The sequence below is a fragment of the Pseudonaja textilis genome, chromosome 2, assembly GCF_049901715.1.
Source record: "Pseudonaja textilis isolate UNSWEBS1 chromosome 2, rPseTex1.2, whole genome shotgun sequence".
Lineage (NCBI taxonomy): Eukaryota > Metazoa > Chordata > Lepidosauria > Squamata > Elapidae > Pseudonaja > Pseudonaja textilis.
In genome coordinates this window covers 36,813,045-36,836,948 of record NC_141991.1, presented here as the reverse complement: position 1 = coordinate 36,836,948, position 23,904 = coordinate 36,813,045, and the positions used below count along the sequence as shown (strand labels likewise).

Here is a 23,904-nt window from a genome sequence, read left to right as displayed (position 1 = left end):
TCATTCTTCTGTTTTACAGCTCTCACAGAAGTGAAGCAATCGAATGTAATAATTATACCATTATGAAGCAAGTGTGGAATTAGCATTTGTTCCTGGGGAGTGTGAAGCAAATGGATACTACTGGTGAATTAGTTAAAGGCACGCTGAGGCTGCAATTAGAGGCACTTTTTATTTCTATTGATTTAAATTCCACTGGATTTAATTTAGACCCATAATCTTGGATTAGTCATAAATATCTTCAGAATATCTTTCACCCTGATATCCTTGGTGAGCTTGTTGCCTTTCAGTCCAGACTGAACCAATAAAGTAACATGATTTTTTACCAAGTACAGAACAGGCAGAAATACAACAGATAAAGCTCTCCTTTGCTTAGAGGAACAGGCAATGCTAGAGAAGCATTGCCTTTAGGGCAAGAAACTCTGAGCCATTTTAAGCTCCTGAACATATTTGATTCCTTATGAGGCCTCTTTTGGACTTTCCAAAACCTTCTTGCTGTTGCCCATTTCTTAGAAATGAATAGGGCTGCAATCCTACACACATTAACTGACAGCCACACCCACTAAATTCAGTTATTTTTATTTTTGAATAGACTATTACATAATACCTTCTTTTTTCCTTATGCCATGCACGCATTTTCTTCTTTAAGATTGTCTTTCTAATCAACTTTTAAGAAATGTTACTTTTTAAAATCTCTGTTGTCCTATTTATCTTTTTCAGCCTTAAACTTACCCATCACTCTTAGCTCACCATTGGAATAAATGGAATCATATTTGTTTTCCGCAACACACTGATAGAGACCAGAATCTGATATGTTCAGCATACCTATAGTAAAAGTGCCATTTTCAATTTGAATTCTTTCCTACAAAAAAAAAAGCCATACAACCAAGAAAGTACATAAGCAAATACTAAGTCCAATGCCTGCATTGTTATTGACAGAGCTTTTATTATATAACTTTTGTGGGTTGTTGTTAGCTTCCCAGAGTTTATTTGTAAGATGGACAGCCATATAATTGATTGAATGAATAAAATACATGTTAAAAGTGGCCTCTGTTTGAATGGGAAGTAAGCATTTCAATTTTTCCAACTTCTTGTGTGCCCCTAAACATTACACCTTTGCTCCATGAGCTGCATTGCTTGCTAATTTGCCTGGTATTGTTTTTGACTTTTAAAGCCCTTCATGGTTATCTGAGGGACCACCTCCTATTACAACTATCTGTCCATCAACTCTTGCAGAGAAGGCACATGGTAGATTTTATCTACCAGGGAATTGCATTTGATATTTTCTAGAAGATGGCCTCTTTGTTGTGGTTCCCACAATATGGAATCTTCTCTGGAAAATGAGATTAGTTCCATCTCTCAATATTCCATACATTTCCAAAACCTGACTATGTAATCAGGCCTTAGAGTCCTAGAGAACCAGGAAGATTTTGTGCTGGCTCCCTTGTAATGGTTAATATGAAGTTTCCTATTTTGTGTGCTTCTTTCATTGTTATATTTAATTGTGACTGTTTTATACATATTTATTATTTTTAAATTGTGTCACATGCCACCCAAAATCATTTTCTAGGGAGATGCCCAGCTTTAAAAAATTGATAAATAAATTATGTTCACCCATCCTTTTCCATTCAGTCTAGATTTCTTGTCCAAGTTCTCTTAATGATCCCTATGGTCCTTAATTCTGGGTCTATGCCTTACAAGTAAATGTATAATTATTTTAAACAAAGACAATTGCATTCAGTTGTCATATCCTTTGTATCATCAAGGCCCATTTAAAAATAATTTAGTTGGCACTCTGGATAGCCTTCATAGAATAGAACCCTTAGAACTGACCCATTCCAATTTTCCTTAGCTTATCATTTTGATGAGAATACACTCTCTGGTTGTGTGGCTACTATAGAAAAACTAATTAACATCACTTCAGTAGTTTTAAGTAGTAGAGAATAGGCTATTTACTAAACATCTTCTCAGTGCTTTATTCTATCTCCAAGCTTAAAGTATCCTTAGAATGAATTCTCTTTTCTCTCACATACAGACATATCAGAATATTTAATTTAGGTATTTTATATAATGTGCAATTCAATCTTCCAATCTTTCTTTTGAGCCAAAAAAACAAAAAACCCTAATTTAGTGAATAAGTACACAAAAACTAAAAACAATAGGCAAATGGACAAGTTCAGGATATCTGAACTAACAAAAGTAGATACACAATAAATCTACAATAAATATTTTATTATTCTGTTACTAATTATTTATCTTTAAGCTCCAGGAAAAGATGGTGAGAGTTTGATCATATATTCATATAATGTTAAAACCTGGGATCACCCTCAAAATTAATTTGTATAGATTTAAAAAGTATGTTCTTCATATATTTAAGTTTAGGCTTCAAAATATGAATTGGACATTGTGTAATAGATATATAGATATATGGATCTCTCTCTCTCTCTCTCCCCCCCATGTGGTAGGGAGAGGTGGAAGAGCGCCATGTGGTGGCTTAGCCAGCCAGTGCCGCCAGTGGGATGGGGCCGTACTGGTGGGGAAGTCAGCCACCCGAGCCCAGGAATGTGGGGGGCAGGTAGGTAGGCTGGGCGAGGCCCAGGGAGCCCTGGAGATGACTGGGGGACCCAGAGATGGCCTGAGGAGCCCTGGGAAGCCCTGAAGATGGCAGGGGGAGGCCCTGAGAGCCCCAGAGCTAACTTGGGGAGGCCCGGGGAGGCCCAGAGATGGCAGGGGGAGGCCCAGGGAGCCGCAGAGATGGCCAGGGGAATGATGTTGCACATGTGAGATAGGGATGGACTGGGCAGGGAGCAAAGAAATAGGCGGAGAGGGGCAGGGCCAGCCAGAGGTCTGATTTACCGGTTCTCCAAACTACCAGGAACCGTAAAAACCGGTTCTACCAAACCAGTGCGAACCGGTAGAATCCCACCTGTGTGTGTGTGTTTGTGTGTGTGTGTGTGTGTGTGTGTGTGTGTGTGTGTGTGTATACACCTCTACCTCTATCTAACTACCTATCTACTTATCCATCTCTGTCTGTCTGTCTAATGGGTCAGACATAATTATTTATCCAGAAATCTATGCAGGGGGTAGGATATGTGTGATGATTCCACACAATCCAGAATTCCATGTTTTCAGGAATTCTGAACAGCATAGAAGTCTCTGTAGGACAATGTAGATTAAAGGCCTCCTTCGTGCAGAAATTCATACTATTATGAAGACATTTAGGAGAAGTTTTCTTAGTTGTGCTACAATCATGCATTACATGATCCTTACTTTTTAATATGGTGTGTAACTATATTAGAAAACTTATTATCACAAGTTGGGCTGGTGGCTTAATTTTTTTTAACAAATCCTGGTCTTTTTTTTTTTTTTCCTATTTGGTGCTCCCCTCAAAAGAAACCAGGACTGCTTAGCTTATTGTAGCAAGATGTTTATTTATTTATTTATTTTAAAAAGGAGCATTAAAATAAGGGCTGAGCTTCTGGTAGAATTAGCCTATTTATTTGAACAGACAAATAAGTGGAGATGCATCTTATTTAAGATGCTATAGCTGTAGTTATGAGTTAAAAGATAAAAGCATCTAAAATCTAATGCTGATTTTCAAATGAATCCAAATCTAATGCAATTCTTACCTTTGATGTAAGTGGTTTACCATTTTTAAACCAACTATATGATGGCTTTGGTTTGCCAATTGCTTCACATTCCCAAACTAAAGTTTCATAAAGAGAAAGTTGTGTAGTCTCAATGTTTTTGTTCCATTCTGGAACAGCTGTAGCAATAAAAAAATTATTGTAACTGTTTTAATGTAAGTTATCTTGAGGTTTTGGCAGTGTAATCAATCAAAAACATAAACTGTCTTTAACATATATATGTTTTAAAAAACCCAGCCACATACATTTTAAGGAGTTTATTTGTATATGAAACTCCACAATTTGAATATAAAAATAGATTTTTCTTTCTGTGACTCTGCTAACATTTCTGTCCTTCTCTCAATCTAATGCATCTGATACATCCATCATTCTGGTTTGATCTAATCATCCTTAATCTGAAATACTGACCACTGAAATATTGCAAGTTTTCAAACATTATGACAATCAAAATATAGAGCAGTAGATTCAAATAGTCCAATGTCTGAGTTCTTTAAAGCATTACCTTTTTATATTAACCCCCATTTTCCTAATCTTCAATGATAAAAAATCTAAAAATGGATTTTAAGTTTCAACTCTCCAATCATTTTAATGAGCTCAAGTATTTCACTGTTGATAATATCCTGTATGAAATACATATTTAAATATTGCCCCCTTGAACATAACTAGCATTGTGCTTTTAACCAAATTAGTTTGCTTACCATATGTAAACAGTTGGCCCCGTGCAATATTGCTTCCCTGTACATTCATTGCAATACATTCATAAAAACCTTCATCTTCCTGCTGAAAATCTGGGATCTTAAGGATTCTTTTAGATGTGCTGATTTTTCTGGCTAATGGGATATCATCAGCTCTCTTCCAAGTGATGTTGGGAACAGGACTAAATGAATGTGAGACATTAGGAAAAATAGGAGAAGACATGATTTAAAGCAAAAAATATTAATGCAAAATTGTGTTCTTTGAACAATGCAGTATTATCCACAGTTAGATACTATGGAAATTATTTTGAATGAAAATTGACATTGATTGGTTTTAATAAATATTAGAGATAATAAATAATTGATGAACATCTTGAACAGGAATTATTCTAGACTTTCTAGAAGAAATTCTAGTGACTATGGAAGCCTGCTAAGCTTACTGTATGTTGATGAGGATGATCAATCTTTGACCTTGTTGCTATTCAAAATAGAAGGAAAGTGCTACTGATTTTGCTGCATGCTTGAAAATGTTCCACCTTCCTTATATATAGTAGAAGAGGAATTAACAGAAGAGCTGATATTTTGATGTTGTGTTGTTTTTTTACAGACACTAGAAAGACAGTCTAGGGTGAAATGCATGTTGATCCAGATTGTGTATCAGATTTGCAGACTGGAAATCATCATCATCATGCAATAGGCAGACTGAAACTCAAGTATTTATTCACAGGACAGTCTTTCTCCCTTCACCCTCTCTCATGTGTCTTCCCCAAACCTGGAACTTCAAAATTGGGTGAGTGAAGATGATGATATCTTCCCATCAGATCATTTTGCAGGTCCAATGTATGACCTCTGGTGTACATCCAATACTCAGAAACTTGGGTTAGGCTTACAGTTACCATGGGTGCCATGAATTCTCCCATCCCATCTGGGGCAAGTCAAAATTTCCTCAAAATTAAAAGATACATCTGCCAACCTGGGTGATAGAATTTAGCAGCTCAGGAAGGAATGCCATTGAATAAAAGGGAGTCCAGTATGGCAGGAAGAAGCCCAACTGTTACCTAGAGCTCATCTTTAGCCAGAAATTCTCTTATCCAGTTGTTTGAATCTCACAGCTTCTGAAAACCATTGTTCCTATAAATGAAAAGGGCCTCCTCATCCCACTGCCTTGGGCTTGTAGCTTGTGTGAAACCTAAACTCAAATAGGCATATCTCCAAGAAGTGAAGCCTCTCCTTCAGACCCACACAGGCCTCCGTTTTACATGTCAGGCTAGTTGCCTTATCCATAATTAAATTATGGTCTTATTACATAACATTTTGGCATTCAGTAACAGCCCAGGATCATAAAGAATCTGAAGGCATGACTTCAGGGAGCCTGAGGACTGGAGGCCAGGAAAAGTCTTGACTCTGGCTTCCAGCCTCCACCTAAGTGGCCAGTCCTCAGCTTCCCACCATTAGATATTGTAAATCACCCAGAAATACTTTGGATAGTGAGATGGACAGCATATAAATTCAATAAATCTCTTTCTTCCTATATCATAATGAAACTGCCTATCCTCTCTTTTCCTTTTGTCCTCCACTCTCAGTATTCCACTTCCAGGCCATAGAACACATTGGGTTATCTCATTCTCTCCTTGTACTGTACTGTATTGTGTTGTGTTGTATCCTTCTCTTTTCCCCCACAACGGTCCTTTGAAGCAAGTTGGATTGAGAGAGAGTGACTGGGCCAAAGTCACCCAGCTGACTTTCATGGCTAAAGAGGGACTAGAATTTATGGCCTCCTGGTTTCTAGGCCAGCACCTTCACCACTATGACCAAACTGGCTCCTTTTCCCCCTCCTTTGGAGGTTTTAAACATGAGTTGCATCTACCGTTATGGAATTGCCAGTGATTTGCAAAGCTTGAAATAAAGTCCATAATCCTCAACTGCACTATATTCCCGGCTACATGTTTATCTTTCCTTAAAACTTCTGAATGAGACTAATTAGCCATAAATAGCACTGCTGCAACACAATTTCCCAACTGTAGTTTTTAATATAACAATTTAAAATAAATTATTTTAGATGTGTATAAAATACATTGGGTATTTGATTCATGCAATTAAGTATGGAAATGGGCCTCTTAAATTTGTATTTCAGACCCTTAATAAAGTTCCCTATCAAAGGTTTTTCAGTAAAGTTAGCATTTGTGGTGTAAGAAGAGCTGTCTTTTTATAAATTACTAAATTACTAAAACAATGGGGTAATAAAAAAACAAAAAGCAGGAAATAGAGATGTACAATATTCTATATTGGAACTGGTCTTTTTAATATGTTCATTGATTGTTTTAATTTAGGAATAAGCTGGCCAAGTCTGCAGATAATAGCAAACTATTCAGGATGATGAAAACCAAAAATGATTGTGAAGCGCTTAAGAAAGATATCTTTAAACTAGCTTATGGTCAGGCAAATTGCAAAACTGATTTAATTTAAACAAATGGAAGATGATGGAAAATGCATACTTAATTTATGGACTTTTTTATTATAACACATGATGGCAGCAACCGGCTTTTTGATTGATTATGTGTCATTGGGAGCTGCATAGTGGCCTAGAGGTGAAGACACTCATCTCCCACTTGGAAGGTTCCTAGTTTAATCCTAGGCAGTGACAGATGTCTCGCTATCAGGGCACAGGGAGAAAATATCTACTGTGAACTCTGCATAGGTGTCAAGAAGCACATCTGGCCAGTAAATTCAGTTGCTCCAATGCCACCCTGACAAAAGGGATTACAGGGTCATAAAAAGAAGAAAAGTGCCCTCAGGTTGTTTTCAGCTTTTCATGATATAATAATAATAATAATAATAATAATAATAATAATAATAATAATAATGCAATCGATAATAATAATGTAATTGATCACATACTGAGCTGTTGCAAAGCAATCGCTCAGACTGACTATAAACAACGTCACAACACAGTTGCTTAGATGGTGCACTGGAACATGTGTTGCAACTACCATCTGCCTGTAGTAAAGACATGGTGGGATCATAAGCCTGAAAAAGTGGTTGAAAATGAGCATGCAAAAAACTATTGTGGGATTTCCAAATACAGACAGACAAAGTTTTGGAACACAATAGCCTGGATATCATGACTGTGGAGAAGAAAAAAGTGTGGATCGTCGACATTGCCATACCTGGTGACCGCAAAATTGACAAGAAACAACTTAAAAAAAATCACCAGATATCAGGACTTGAAAATCGAACTGCAGAGATTCTGGCATAAACCAATGCCGGGGTTCCAGTGGTGCTCAGCACACTGGGTGCTGTGCCTAAAGACCTAGGCATGCACTTAAAAGCAATTGGCTACCAGCCTCCAAATTACTGTGCAATCCCAGACTGGTTTGGTTAGATTCAGTTTGCAGCAAATGATATTATTCACCCACGTTCTCATGCAACATTTTTTTTTATTGAAAATCTACTTAAGAATCAAAAGAGAGAGAGAGCCTAGAAGCTTTGTTGTCTTTAATGAGACCCACTGAAGGAACCAGAGACCAACAGAAGTGAAGCTGCATTAAAGATATGCTAACACCAATCCTTTCCCCAGGCAAGAAACAAGAAAGGTGAGACAGACTAGCTTGGAGAAGACCACACTCCAAGCAAACTGCCCTCCAACTGTTAGCATTTCAGAATAGATACAATATTCCATCTGAGCAGCTTATTGCAAATCAAAACATTTGAAACCTGAAAATTATAAATTGAAATCCAAAGCTACAACAATGACAAGAAGAAAGGCTGGGTATACTTGGGAGAAGGTTGGTCTTTCTTTGCATTTTTATAGCTTTTTATCATTTTTTTTTTTTTTTGGTTATGTCTAGCTCAATGGACTTAATACAATAAAATATCCCAAAATGAACTGTAGACAGCCACTGCTCCGTGAATCTGGAATATATGACTCTTAAATGTAGACCCATATATCTTTTATGGAAATCCAGCATGGTTTTGATTACTGCAGTCTATATCCCACCTGATGCCAATACTACCATAGCTTTGGGATTCTTGTATAACATTGTTAGTAATCAGTAGAATAAGTATCGTGATGCTGTGCATATCATAGTGGGGGACTTTAATCAAGCTGACTTAAAAGTAGTGCTCCCTAAATTCTATCCGCATGTTAAGTATGCTTCTAGAGGAGCAAACATATTGGATATGGTATATACCAACATCAAACATAGCTATAAGGTTATACAATTACCACATTTGGGACAATCAGACCATATGTCACTGCTTTTAGCACCAGCATTCATCTGTCTTAGGAGACGGGCTCTGCCAATAATAAAGACAGTGAAATCTTGGCCAGAAGATGTCCCAACAACTTCAGGATTGTTTTGAGAACACAAGTTGGGACATCTTTTACCACCCTGATGCACACTTGCAACTGTTCTGTGCTATATCAAAAACTGCACAGATACTATCACTGTGGATAAACATATTAGGATATATCCCAATCAGCAACCGTGGATGGCCAAAGAAGTCCAGGGCCTCTTGTGGGACAGGACCAAGGCCTTTAGGTCTGGTGATAAGGAAAGATACAGTTGGGGCTGGAGCTAATCTGAAGAAAGGTATTCTGGGTAGAAGATCATTGGTTGGCCTCTCCCCTCTTTAGAAGAACTTTATAGCTCCTGCTGCCTTAAGAAAGTTCAAAACATTCTCAAAGCTCCATCTCATCCTGGATACCCTTTTTTTGAACTATTACCATCTGGCAGACAGTACAAAATAATAAAAACAAGGACAAATAAGCTGAAAAACAGCTCCTATCCCAGGGCAGTAGCTCTGTTGAATTCTACTATGGGATTTTCAATTCAATGTGCGGAATGTGAAGGATGTGTGATTGTGTTTATTTTCATGGTCATGATGTGCACTGAAGATGATGTTTGATTTTATTGTACAAGGTGCAATGTCAATAAAGTAAGGAGATAAAATAGTTCTGGTAACAGCCACTTGTTACCACTCCATCACCATTTGTGGTTCCCAGAGTCACTGACAAATCCATGTTCTTAAGTCCTTTTGGAAAAGCAGCAGGGTGAAGGACAATTGTACCTCAGGAGGGATCATGTTCCATAAAGAAGCAGCCACCAAGAAGAAGTCCCCTTTCTATGGTTCCACCAGATGACAAATCCTAATCAATGAGACATGTAACAGATGTGGTCCTTCAAACAAAGTTGATCCCCAGCCAACACTGCCATGTAACTGATACTGTGTCCTGTTTGATTTTAGGATTGACAAGTACTCTTGGCTTTCAACTGGCTTCAGGAGCCATTTATAGGGTTAATTTTTACTATATCACATGAAGCAAGGCTGATGAACATTATTAAGAATATCCCTTATGCCAGAATATTATATCTTTTTATATATATATATAAAAAAAAACCCTATATATGATTTAATATATTTCGAGTCATGATACAAAGTGTGATTTATTTTATTTTGTTTATTTTTATTTGTTTGTCAAAAGCTTACAATATAACAGAAACAAGAATAAACATAAGTTTAAATACAAGAAATAGGAACTAATAATTGGAGACAATAGGACAGAGATGGTAGGCATGATTGTGCACTTATGCATGCCCTTTAAAGACCTCTTAGGAATGGGGTGAGGTCAACAAAGGTTAGATTAAGGGTAAAAGAGTGGGGGTTTGAGCAGGTGACAACAGAATCAGGTAGTGAGTTCCAGACATTAACCACTCTGTTGCTGAAATCATACTTCCTGCAATCGAGTTTGAGGTGGTTTAGGTCTGTAGGGGGCATGCATAAGCGCACCAACGTGCCCACCGTCCCTTTCCTATTGTTTCTTTTATTTTTCTTATATGTATCCATGTATTCATAACTATATTTTTACTTATACCTATTATCTTGTAAGCAATTGACAAACCAAATAAAATAAAAATAAATAAAAAGTTTATATCTGTTATGCACTCTAGTGCTGTTGTTAAAGCTGAAATATTCATTAATCGATAAGATGTTGTAAAATATGATTTTATTTAATAGATGAAAAGCTATATATATATTGTTATCTGCAATACTTAAGGATACGTTATTCTCATTCTTCTGAGTGTATTTTACATCCAAGTGTGAGCTATTACTGGGCTGAAGAAGATGCACAGGGCTAAATGAAATGTAATTTGTGGTGGGTTTTTTTTTTTTTTAAATGCAGTGGTTCTCTCTTACTGTTCCTTCCAGCACTGATAAAAGCCATTATTTTTGGCAGAGATTTTCACCAGCCTATGCATTTTATAGTGCAGCCCAAGGTTTTAATTATTTACCATAATGAGTCTTTTTTTAATTTGTTAAGGGTTGATTATGATTTATGATGAGTCACTAATTATTTTTGCCTCAACTTTTGTTACCTCTTGATAGCCACTTGAATGCTGGAGTGGAAAAGAGGAATCAAGTTTTTTAAAAAATTATTATTATTGTAAAAAGAAGCCTAAAATGTACCACACTTTGCCTTAAGAAATGCAAAAACATTGGCAGTTGAGTTGTCTATGCATTATCTGTAAAAATTTGACATAGTGGAAAAATAGATAGAAATGTAAACATAAAAATGTAATATTCAACAATACGTGATTCTATGAGTAAAATCTATTTTGACAAGAAACAATTCCCTTAAGATTCAGGCAGAGATATTTTCCAGCATTTTTTTTTTTTTTTACTTTTAAGGCAAATTGTATTGCATAAAATATGTAACAATTAACTGCTACCACATGACATGTTTTCTTGTATGGAAAGAATTGGGCTGCTTCCTCTTATTTTCCTCTGTATTTCTTGTTGCTTTATAACAGATTAGGGAGATGCAGTAAATGAAAAGTTTGTAGAATGTTGAAAATACACTAATTTCCTATTTTTAACTTTCCAATTCAAGGACTGCAAACAACTGTATTAAAAATTTACCTAGTAAATCCCCATTTGTAATGGAAAAAACCCACTCCAACCTCCTTCACTGGAAATAACAGGGATTGGAACAGAGACTTAGTAATTCAAAATGTGTGCTCGGCCACTGAATTCTGAGCAGCCAAGGCCTTCCCTGTCAGTTGCTATTTTTCAGTTCTAATGTGGCATACATAGTTTGTTAAGAAGTATGGCTCTAATTGGAACATTTTCTTCAGACTTTCATCATCTTCGGCTTAATGTGAAATATTTTGTGATCAGGTCAAAGATAAGACATAATTGAAATAGACATGTTGTAGATTGATGGAGATCGTGGATAGCATTTGTGAGAGCATCCCAGACTTTCAAATGGATATTGTGTTTTTAGCTATCAGCAAATGTCTCCTGTACATCTGATGTCAAAAGATAACCCCCTTCTTCAGAATTATTGTTTGAAGGTTATTGATGTTCTTGTTACTTGCACAAATGTTGTTTTAAAAAAAAGCAAAAAAAAGGATAACCCTTATAGAAAATGCTCATTTTAGAAGAGAAAAGGAGAATCAAAGGGACTTATTCATTCCATAGAAAAGAACCATTTATCTGTTTTCTAGTTTCTGATAAATTCTTTTCACCTTTTGTGATACTTCAGGAGCAAGCAAAAACTGGCACAAAATCTTCAAAATAGAGGCACATTTCACAAGGATTATCTGCCAACATATCAGTTCAAGTTGATTGTAACCTGGGAAATGAAGCTGCCCCTTATTTTCTTTTTCCAGACCAAATATTTATAACCATTTCCTCTGCAATATTTCCCAATAAAAGCTTTTTTATTTTTCTCCTTTTCCTTGACAATCTATTTTGTCTAGTTAAAAACTTTCCTTTACTTAAATAGTAATAACCACTTCGCTGCTCTGGGTTTATTTGTTTTTTGGGTTTTTTTTTTGCAATCTTATCAATTACACTACATAGAATAAAACAGAACAGAACAGAACAGAATAGAATAACATAGTTGGAAGGGACTTGGAGATCTTCTAGTCCAACCCCCTGGTTAGGCAGGAAACCCTACACCACTTCAGACAAATGGTTGTCGAACATCTTTTTAAAAACTGCTCAGTGTTGGAGCAGTCACAACTTCTGGAGGCAAGTTGTTCCACTGATTAATTGTTCTAATTGTCAGGAAATTTCTCCTTAGTTCTAAGTTGCTTCTCTACTTGATTAGTTTCCACCCATTGCTTCTTGTCCTGCCCTCAGGTGCTTTGGAGAATAGCTTGGCTCACTCTTCTTTGTGGCAGCCCCTGAGATATTGGAACACTGCTATCATGTCTCCCCTAGTCCTTCTTTTAATTAGACTAGACATACTCAGTTCCTACAACCTTTCTTCATGTTTTAGCCTCCAGTCCCCTAATAATCTTTGTTGCTCTTCTCTGCACTCTTTCTAGAGTATCAACATCTTTTTTACTTTGCAGCAACCGAAGCTGAATGCAGTATTCCAAGTGTGGCATTACCAAGGCATTATAAAATGGTATTAACATTTCACATGATCTTGATTCTAGTTTAGGAACTAAGAATCACAAGGAGTCCACCCAGTGGCAGATTACCGATTTTACAGAGTAGGATACCAATAGAAGAGAGTATTTGTTCCTCAGTGTTGATACAATATTACAATATCCCAATCAAGCAACTACCACCTCAGACAAACAATCAGTAAACAGTAAACAACAGCCTAATCGAGGAACCATAAGGACGCTACCATCAACACTGAGAGGACAAGCCATTTGTATATAAACACAGAGAAAACCCCATTCCCTTCAAGCACCAATGATATTACCTGTCTGCCAGAAAACAACCAAAGACAGGTAGCACTAGTGATAGGTAGCACTAGAGAATAGGTTCTCAGATAAATTAGGCCACCATGGATGTTTACAGACATTCAGTCTATAATTTTAAGGGTGGAAAGTCATGGTTATATATATTTCTGATCTCCAAATTTGTTGACCATATGTAATGTATATTTCATATTTAAGGATCCTTAGTATAATAAATTTGGTATTAACATTCAATACTACACCTGTGCAAATCATTTGCTGAAGTGATTCAGCCAGCCACTATGTTATGAAAGTTTACATTGATGCCGGAACTTATTTTTATTCTAGCATGATATTCTGAACTTTTCCTTATAGTCTTTCACATCATAACTGATATTCAACACATGTGAATTTATTCCAATTTGTGCACTCATTGCTTTCCACAACTATTAAGATGATTCTGGGGGATATCCCAGTCCTTTGTAGTAGACTGGGAAGGTATAGAAAGACTACAAAGAGGAAAAATTCTATCTGATTGCAAGATTTGAATAAAAATAATAGACTGTGACAACCAGGATCCTTAGAAGGCTTTATTTAAGATATTTGCAAATAGGACCCCAACTCCTAATGGCAGATTAGGAGAAGGAGACACTCCCTTAAAATGGTTACAGTCTTTTATAGGATATCACATTTAAAAGATTACATACTTCTTGTTTTTCACACATAGGAATTATAGGGACTTTCATCAGAAAGAAATGGATAGACCTGGGTGTTTTTCCATAACTCCTCCAAGACTCCTCCATGGAAATCCCCTAGCTCTCATCATCATCATCATATTTCCTGCTTTTCACTTCATTAACAAACTTCCTTTAATGTCATTTCATGCTAGAGTGACCTAGCATGAAATCTCAAGCCAAGGACATAAATTTTTTAACGTTGCAATAACAAGTTACACAAACATGACATTCTTATATAAATGTTCAGATATCTTTCTAGAAGGTCAGATTAAGAACAAAAATGGAGTCTCTTTGGTTCTATATCTTCTTAGGTGTAATAGGTAAATATATGGTATATATACATGTTTTTCCACATATAATACTGATCAACATTGGTAGATAGATATGATTGGATGCAATCCAATGTCTACAAAAATAGTCTTCAATTGAGATGATATGGTTGCCACATCTTTATCTCACAATAGCTCTAATTCCATTCTCTATTTAGCATGATTTGGAAAATAAATGTTGCACAGTGGAAACAGTGGAATAGACAGGAATAGACAGTAGTGGATAAATTGTAAATGGGTATACGTGTATTTGCGAATGCCATCTTGATGAGTGAAGACTGGACAGTAAAAGTCTGGTAACACTTAAATTGTTTGTGTATCTTCTGGCCAAGGACAAAACAGCTACTATTTTTTTCTGTGACAAGAAGGGAAGCAGTCAAGCAGCAATTATGTTAACTATGTACAATATAGATGAGAAGACTTCTGCTCAATTATCAACCATATTACACAGTCACAAAATTGAACAGGCATCATATTCATAGTATAAGCAGAAAGTTTACAAAATAGATATGTGAATAATTGTTTTTTCTAAATTTTCTGTTGGCTTTTTCATTCACTATAGTAAACTATAAATCTCACAGTCTGAAAATAACCACATAGATATTTTCAGTACTATACAAAATAATGTCTCATGAAAATTGACAAACTGTCAACTTAATTTTCTTCTATTTAATTTATTTTACCAACTATGTTTCTGTTTGATCCCATTGTTTATAAATTATCATAAAAACTTTGCAAAGCTATTATAAATATTTTCAGACATGCTTCTAATTTATATAATCACTTTTTGCAATCTGTTTTCCAACAGAAAATGCCTTTTTATCAAATTTACTTTAACAGACAACTTTGAGCTATTAACTGAAACTATATATAAAGTTTTAGATATTATGGTTTTCAGTAAGTGTAAATACATCTTAGTCTAAATTTCTGAAGTCCAAATCTCATATGTAAAACAGTTCCTATGTAGAAGAGTTACCAGCCCTATGAGTTCCAGATATGTAAAAGATAGATGCATTCCTTTTCCCCCCTGTGGTAACATGTAATTAGTACAACTGGTTTTAATTTTGAATATATTTAGATTTAGAATTTGCTTTTAATGTCTCTGTAACTCAGGACTTTATGTTCATTACAAAGTGTTTCCTTAGCAGTGATCCATAAGACCTTAGCAATGAAAATACTTTAACAAGAAAAAACAGACTCCTATAAAATGAACACATTAAAATTTTATATTAATGAGAGCTTTTGATACTATTCATTTTAATAGAAGAGTCAGTGTTTGATCAGATAAGTTAAGCACTATGGGAAAATGTAACCTTTGAATTAATGGTAGAACTCACTTTGTAACATTAGTTTCACAAATATAAATGAGCAAGGGTCATATACTCACTTCAGTTTATTGTTCAGTAATGTAAGCAAAAATAATCTTTAATTTAAGCTTCTAATTATATTCATAATCTAACAAGGAATTCAAAAAATAATATTGTAAATATTTTTTTGTATGTAACCTTGTAAAAATAAATCTGAATTCTTCAGCATTACTTGATTGGATTACCACAAAATGCTCTAAAGGGAGACAACCCAGACACTGTAGATGGTACTAAATGAAACACCAAGATTATGATTGGACAGTCCCACAAATAGAAAGACACCTATATTAAAATCACTGCATTATTTGTTTGTTTGTATGTTTCCAGACCCAATTCAAAGTACTGGTCTTTCATCTATATACTACTAAAATTCTCTCTTGATGTTGTTTGTTTTTCAAATTCCTATCATTCCTATCTCTATTTTTTTGATAGTCTTGGTCATCTTGTGAATTCATTTCTAATTCGTCTCTACTACTCGATTCTTCATGGCCTATCAATCGTTCATAGAATTCTTGGGCTTTTTCCACAGAGTCTACTTTAATTTTTCTTTCTTTCTAAGTGATTAGCATTCCCTCTGGGATTAGCCATCTGAAGCCTTTTTGGTTTAATTGGTCTGCCAAGAATTTATAATCTCGCCTCTGCTCTCTCACTCTTCTTGGGATTTGTTTAATTACCAAAATTTCTTTTCCTTTGTATGTAATTGTTTCTTCTCTAGAAATTTTGTATATAATATCTCAAACTTTCCTTCTGGCAAATCTCACATGGACCTCTTTTGGATGTTTATGTTATCTTGCGTAATTTGTGCGCACTCTGTATACTTCGTCTAACTCTTTCAGGATATTGTCCTTATCTTTTTCCAATAGGTCTGCTAATATTCCTGCCATCACTTCTTCTAAGTCCTCTTCTTTAGGTTCCATTATATTTTGGAATCTCAGATATGCTGCAGCATTGTCCATTTCCAAATATACCAAGGAGTCGTCCATTTCTTTACTCACATTTCTTAATTGCTCACCAACCATTTACAGCTTCTTTTCCATTTGTTTCATTCTTTTCTCAACCTCCTTTATTGTTAATTCATTCCTTTCTAGTGCTTGCTGTATTGTTTCATTTTTTTTATTCAACTTTAGGATGTCTAATTTCATTTCTACCTTTAATTTTTCCATCTCTTTTTTTAGTTCATTTGTGTCAGCTCTTGTTTCGGTATGATTTTTCACCATTATTTCCTGAAGCTTCAGCATGGATTCTTGTAAAGTAAGAAGGGTCGATTGAATATTGGCATTTGTGATGGTAGGTTGTTTTTCTCCAGATAGAGTTTCTTCAATTGTCTTTTGTGCCATCACTGAGGTTGATGGCATTGGAGTTGTTTGTATTGAAGAAGTCTTCTTTCCAGTTTTAAGCATTGTGTTAATGACAGAGGTCATTTCTTATAAAATTTGTTTTTGTTTTTGTATTATATTAAATATATTGTCCGAAATTAACATTCACTATTGAGAAGTATCAACTATAAATGGCCACTATGCTAATTGATATGATATGTTACAGGATTAACCTCTCTTATCAATATATATATATTCTCCAGAACACTTTTACAGCTAATTTCTAAACCAAATATCTGGATTTGTAGATCTTAATAATATATCTGTATATAATCTGTATATCTATAAGTGCTATAGAATCCCAGATCTCAAAATAGTGTTATGAAATAATATTTCAAATACTTACAAATCTAAATAAATAAATAAATATATCAGTCTTACTATACAATAATTAATTAGTTAATCTATAGTAATCACAATTAATCACAATTAATTATTTAATTCAATGCCTATAATCAAATATCTGTACCTAAATAATTAATTATCATCTCCCTTTTGTGTGTGTGTTATAACCAAATATAAACTTCAATATTTACTAATGTATCAATTAAATCATATATAAATTACATTTACCACATTCAAAAATCAGTTGAGTTGATGTCAAGAAATAATTATTGCAATCTGCAAATTTAAAAGCTTAAAGTGTCTTAATATAATTGTTCAGTTCTTCGAGATTCCTTCACCGAGTGCACCGGAAGCAGAGATTTGCTGAGTAATGTCTCTGATTTCACTATCTCACCACACTTTCCACTATAGCCGTTTCTCCTTTCAGTGAAAAGATTTACAAGTCAATTTTTAGATTCAAATAGTCTCTTTCGTTAATAAATCTTCTCCAGTTACTACAGCTCCAGTCCCATAATCCAAAAGGAGACCAGTAAATTATTCAATTTTGTTCATGAAATATTTAAAATTGTAATTTAATTCCTTACTTCAAGTCTCCCCCCATCTCAAGTTCATCCTTCCATTTTTCCCCAAAGTCCACAATTCAAATCCTTCAAAGTTCCCTTAAATTAAACTGTTGTTCTTTCTTTCTTCTTCTTTTTCTCTCCCCCAATTATTATCAGTCTCTCAGATTTCTCCGATTCTCTTATCTTCTCTGTCCAATCGCTTGCATCCTTACCCCCTTCCATCTCACGAGCCCTTTCGCTTTCGCCACTGCTCGTATCTGCTTTGGCCGCTGTTTTCGGGTTTCGTTCTGACTAAGATTCTACAATATTCAATGCTCAATCAGGATCACAAATTCTTTCACTTGCACTCTTCATTCACCACAGTCTGTCACTCACTCGCTTCCTCTTCTATGCAACGATCAACGATCAAGGCTTTCGGACCGCCATTACTGACAGTCTCTTGTTGTTGGTCTCCACGGGGTTTCTCTACGTCACGATGAGAATCACCTTTTTCACACCACGACTTGAGTCTCCCCACACTGGCACGCTTCTCTACAAGATGTGTGCACCCCTAAGGGTCACTCCAACAGCAAGAGGAGAGAGTGTGAAACCCAGGGCGAGCTTCAGCACCTCCATTCACCCATATCTCGTCACCGGAAGTCTCCTATATACTACTAAAATTCTCACTGTGCTTATCTGGATAACTTGAAGGTCTATTTGTATCATCAAGTTATCCCAAACTGTACATTATAATGCAATAATGTTTGGTTCAATGTACCTAAAATCTTTTAACTTAAAGAATATTTTTTAAAAAATCAGATATCCATTATTCCAGCATGTTAAATTTTCCAGAAAATTCAGACCAGTTTTATTCACAAAGTTGTGCCATAGCAATGTTTCTGCAATCAGGTGAACTTGGTCTTTAATAAACTGATATTTTCATATTTAATTTTCAAAGCAAAGTAACAGAATACCATTCAGGAAAATTTAATGATCATTCTGGTCACATCAGAATGCACTTCCTTTAGAATAGAATAGAATAGAATAGAATAGAATAGAATAGAATAGAATAGAATAGAATAGAATAGAATAGAATTCTTTATGTGTCATGGAAAGAACTGGGCACAGTTAGCTCAAAAGATAAAGTTGATTGAATATAATTTAATTTTGCCCTTTTATGGGAAATTTTGAAAAGGTTTTCAGATGGCCCTCAGGTTTCATTGTGAACCTTGGTTGAGCAGCTCCCATATCATGGGAAGCCAACTGTTGGCCTTGGAAGTGGTTTTCAGATAATTTCCCGGAGAATACTGTATTATGTTATAACTCATGATTCGCAGAACCCTTGGACTGTGACATATTTGGATCTAGAAACAGCTATTCTGGATGATCAAAATGTGAAACAATAGATTGGCATTTTAAGAGTTTTGTTCTAAGGTTGGAACAAAACACAATATTTATTCTAACCATGAAACAAATGGCATCATTTCATCAGGTTAGCATTTCCAAACATGATAATTGGGCTCTTTTTTGTGGTTTGTGATTGTGTTCCTTTCCTAATTTTTTTTACTCTGCATAGCTAGGATACTGGTAGTTAGATAGCTTTAGGAATATATTTTAAAAGGGTGTTTAAAAATATCCTCCCCTCCAATGTTAGGTCTGGTCAGTAATAATATTTAATGATTGCAGAATTGTCCTAAAGTAGAAATAACATATCTACCACGTCAAGATAGATTAATTGTAATCAGTTGTCCTGTCATATACAAACAAATCTTCTTTCTGATAATATTTGAGCTATACAGGAAACTTCATACAACTGAAAGAGTGATGCTGTTATATTCATTCTGTTGAACCTCTGAAATGGCACAGTACAAGTCATCCACTGCCTCTGGCTTTCCATTTTTTTTTTTTTTTTTGGAGTTTGGATAGAGTTGGATGTTGAATAGCATTATGAATGTAATTGTAGTAGGCTCATTATCTCCTGTAAGAAACTATATTACAGATGCTACCTTTTCCCTTTAATAAGAGATATATCCTGTGGTTGCTCATTGCACAACAACACCATCCAAGTAATAGATGCAAATTTGTGCTGTGTTAGACAATGCATTCTCAGATGTGTTGAACTGAAGCTAAGGTTTTATTTCTGTATTTACCATAAATAAGTGAGCTCAGTGCACACGTATGGATCTTTGTGAAGATAAATCCTGGCTAAGTTTGTCTGAACACATCAAAGCATGGGGCTAGAGTTGGTAGTTGTATCTATATTCTGCAAAAACAGACAGCAGGCATTTGGATTCATAAGTCCCCAAATTAAAAGCAAAGAAGAAAAACATTTTCTTCAAAGTGACAAGTTGAGACAAACTTGGCATCAATTTCAGCTTGACTGAAACAACACAAGAATCACCCGTAAGAAAACAAACCTCTTTCTTGAGATGAAGGCATGGGCTGAACATCTCTCAGTCTTACAGTAGGTCACTTAGTCTTTATGGAATATTTCTTGATAAAATTAAGTTTACAGCTTCAGATAATTAAGATCATGCCTAGTTAAACAAATGAGACAATGAAGAAATCAGAGAGCCATTGCTGCTGCTTTTTTGACATAAAACCTTGACATAAGTGAATAATTACATTCTAAAATACTATAATAATTAAGCAGCTTTTCATATTTTTGTTTGACTGCTTTGGCCAAGGACATACACAATCTCACATAAATATATTCTAATGAAAGCAGCAAGTCTTTCATGTAAGGATTGTGGTGTTAATGTGACAGCAAATCCAAAGGAAACATCACCTGGTGGCATGATTAGTATTCTCTTTCAGATGGAGGCAGTTAAGAAGGGGAAAAAAAGTAAGGTGTGGGAAAAGTAGCAGGTTAGAAACTGCTGGTTGCAGATCAGACAGGAATAAGTGTGACTCCTTGTAAAAGAGAATATGTGGGCACAAAAAAAATGGATAAAACAAAGATGGAAAAACTCAAAGAAGGAGTTTCATATTGGACAGCTATTTCAAAGCCCAATGTGGACCAGAAGAAGTGAAGGATTAGTTAGAATCTTTCTTTCTCTCAAAAATAGAAGTGTGATGTGACTACAAAATGAGAAAATTCATTTTAAGCTTGAATCAAAAAAGTGCAATTACTATATCACAAGAGTAGTTCTGTGTGGGTTTTATGTCAAGTTCTAGGCACCAAGGATGATGAGCTGTAAAGAGAAATTGAAGTAGCTGTATATATTTAGTTTTGAGCAGAGAAGACAGAAGAATGATTTGATCACATTCCTCAAATAGCCAAACGGCTCTGAAAGGAAGTTGCAACCTGTTAACCATAATTCTAGCATGGAAGATAGAAATAACTGGATTCAGACTCCAATTGTAAAAAAAAACAATACTATGAACAGGACATTAATGGGTCTGATAATGAAAAAAAAAAGGCTTGTTTCACTAAACTATGTTCAAGTAGTGGCTAGAAGGGCAATTTTCATCTAGATTCCTACATATATAGTAACAAGTTGAACTAGATGTCTTGGGTGGTTCCTTTCCATTAGGTATTCCTGTAGAACAGGGAAGATAATAACATTGACATATTTAATTGTGCATAATTAAAATGGATGATTGGTAATAAAGCTATTTAACCGTGCTCAGTAAAACTAAGATTCCATTTCAAAATTGGAGAGGAAGAAATTGAAAAATATGGAGGCAAATGGGAAAAAGAGAACATGTTCTTGTCAATGGTCTGCACAATAATGTAAAAACATTCCTGGGGATAAAAATGCAGCACACAATACAGTACAGTGATAAATTTAGACGAGAACTGTGCTTTTTACTAAATACTAATATTTAGCATTTGTACAATTTTTGATATTGCTGATATGATTCCTAGCACCAGTTTAACTAAGGGGTTTGCCAACCAGGCATTTATACTGAATAGTGGTTGAACTTTAAGTTACAATGCTTTGCCTCTTTAGAACAAAGAATCTGATTTGGGGCCAGTTTTGCAAACATGAGGACATACCAGATGAGTGGTAGATTTTGAGTGCTTTTCATGGGACATAAGATGCTATTCCATCTGAATAAGCAGGGCTCTCTTTATGTTTTGCTGAATGGAGTAGAAAGTGAGAATAGGGTAAGAGATTGGCCGGGAAACATAAACCTCAGATGAACATGAAATGTCATTCAAATGACAGTTTTCTCCATGCAGAGATAGATGATAGATGCCAGACAAACAGATAGACAGATGAGAAAGAGAAATAGATAGGGAGGGAGGGAGAGAGAGAGACCTGCACTTGGTTTAGAGAAGAAACAAAAGTATATGCTATCATAAAGAGAGTAAAATAATTGAAATGGAAACGGCTTCAAAACAATAATAACTGATGGTAGATGGACCAATGAAGTTATAGAATGGATTCCACTTGATAAAAGCATCTACAAAAGAGACCTAAAATAAGCTGGATCAACAATATCAGCTCAACTGGCAAAAGTAAGTTCAGGACCATAATGGTTGGAAACATGGGAAGAGGGTTTCATCCTGCAATGATAGACAATGGCTAAAATGATGATGATGATGATGATGATGATGATGATGATGATGATGATATACACATATATATATGCACACACTCACATGCACACATAATAATGCAGGGGTGGGATTCTACTGGTTCATACTGGTTCAGTAGAACCGGTTGTTCTGATTCTGCACAGTTCGGAGAACTAGCAAATCATGCCCCTGGCTGACCTGTCCTCTCCCCACCCAGTCAGTCCTTATCGTGATGCCGTGCACGCATGACATTGCTGATTGCATTCTCCATCACCCGCCCCACCCCACCCCACCCAGTCACTCCTTATGGTTTTTTTTTTTTTCCTCCCAATGGTCAGCTGTTCCAATGATGAGCTATGCCAGGATCCCCATCAGGAGGGAAAAAGGGGTGTGTGGGGTATGCAAAAATGGCTTCCCAGGAAGCTTTCCTGAGGCCCAGGAGGCAAAAAAAAAAAATAGAGCGGGGGGGGGGGCTGCAAAAAAAGAAGAAGCCACACCTACTCAGTCACATGGCCATGCCCACCTAGCCACACCCACAGAACTGGTAGTAAAAATATTTGCTGTAATTATGGGAAATAATATAATATATATATATATAATAATGGGAAATCTGCCTTTTCAAAACTATGCTAACTAAACTACATGACTACAATTCCTTAATTTGTGTTTCCTTAATTGGGTAAGAGTCCCAAAACTGGGCTTATTTTAATTGCGATTTTTGTAGAGCAGGGATATCCAACCTTGGCAACTTTAAAACTTGTAGACTTCAACTCCCAGATTTCTTCAGCCAGCTGGAGTTGAGTTGAAGTCCACAAGTCTTAAGGTTGCCAAGGTTGGAGACTCCAGTTGTAGAGTGTATGACAAATAGTGGTGTCTTTTTTCTTTTCTTTTTAACTTCAGTTCTGTTGTAGTTGTATTTGATATTATTTCTTCTTGTTCTTGGTGTCTAATTGGTCCTTTTGGAGGAGGGGGAGGGACAGATATTTCACTATATCTGTGTCATCTCCTGTCAAATGGTACAAAAGGAAGCAAAAGCTAATTTGGTTCTTTGACCTTCATCTTTGAGACTAATCCCACTAAGAGATAATGCACACAAATTTATATTTCCATTTACAAGAAGAAAAATGAAGACCATTAGAAGGACTTATATAACATTTTCTTTGCTGGAGTAACTTTTCCAATTCCTTACCTAAAATGCAAAATATGTTTTTTTTTTCTTCTCAGGAAAATGCTTAAAGATGCTGTAAGTCACTTTTATCTATTGGCCTTCCTTTGGGTTCTCCTATTTCCACTTGTATTTGACTTGAGAGATACTCATTTACTTACCTTATATTTTGGAGTAATAGCTTACAGGAGAAATCTGTTCTCTGGCACTAAGCTTTTTAAAAAATGCATTAAGATTTTCCTTTAAACAAAATGACCAACCTCGGGCAGCTTTACAATGTGTGGTGCTAGCACAAATCTAACACCAGAGTTACAATGAATAATGGGTTTTAATTTTAATAAAGGGGGACCAAGTGAATTGTTGCAGAATAAAAAAACTAATATAAGAGTTCTAATTACATACAAAAGCTAGCAATCAATAATTAGCACACAAACAAATGAAAAACCAACCAGAAAAACCAAAGAACTGGACAAA

At 35.5% G+C, this 23,904-nt stretch overlaps 1 pseudogene; it reads right to left on the bottom strand.

Annotated features, from left to right (window-relative positions):
* The window catches only part of LOC113449633 (contactin-6-like), a 131,338-nt pseudogene that overhangs the window by 61,368 nt on the left and 46,066 nt on the right, over positions 1–23,904 (bottom strand).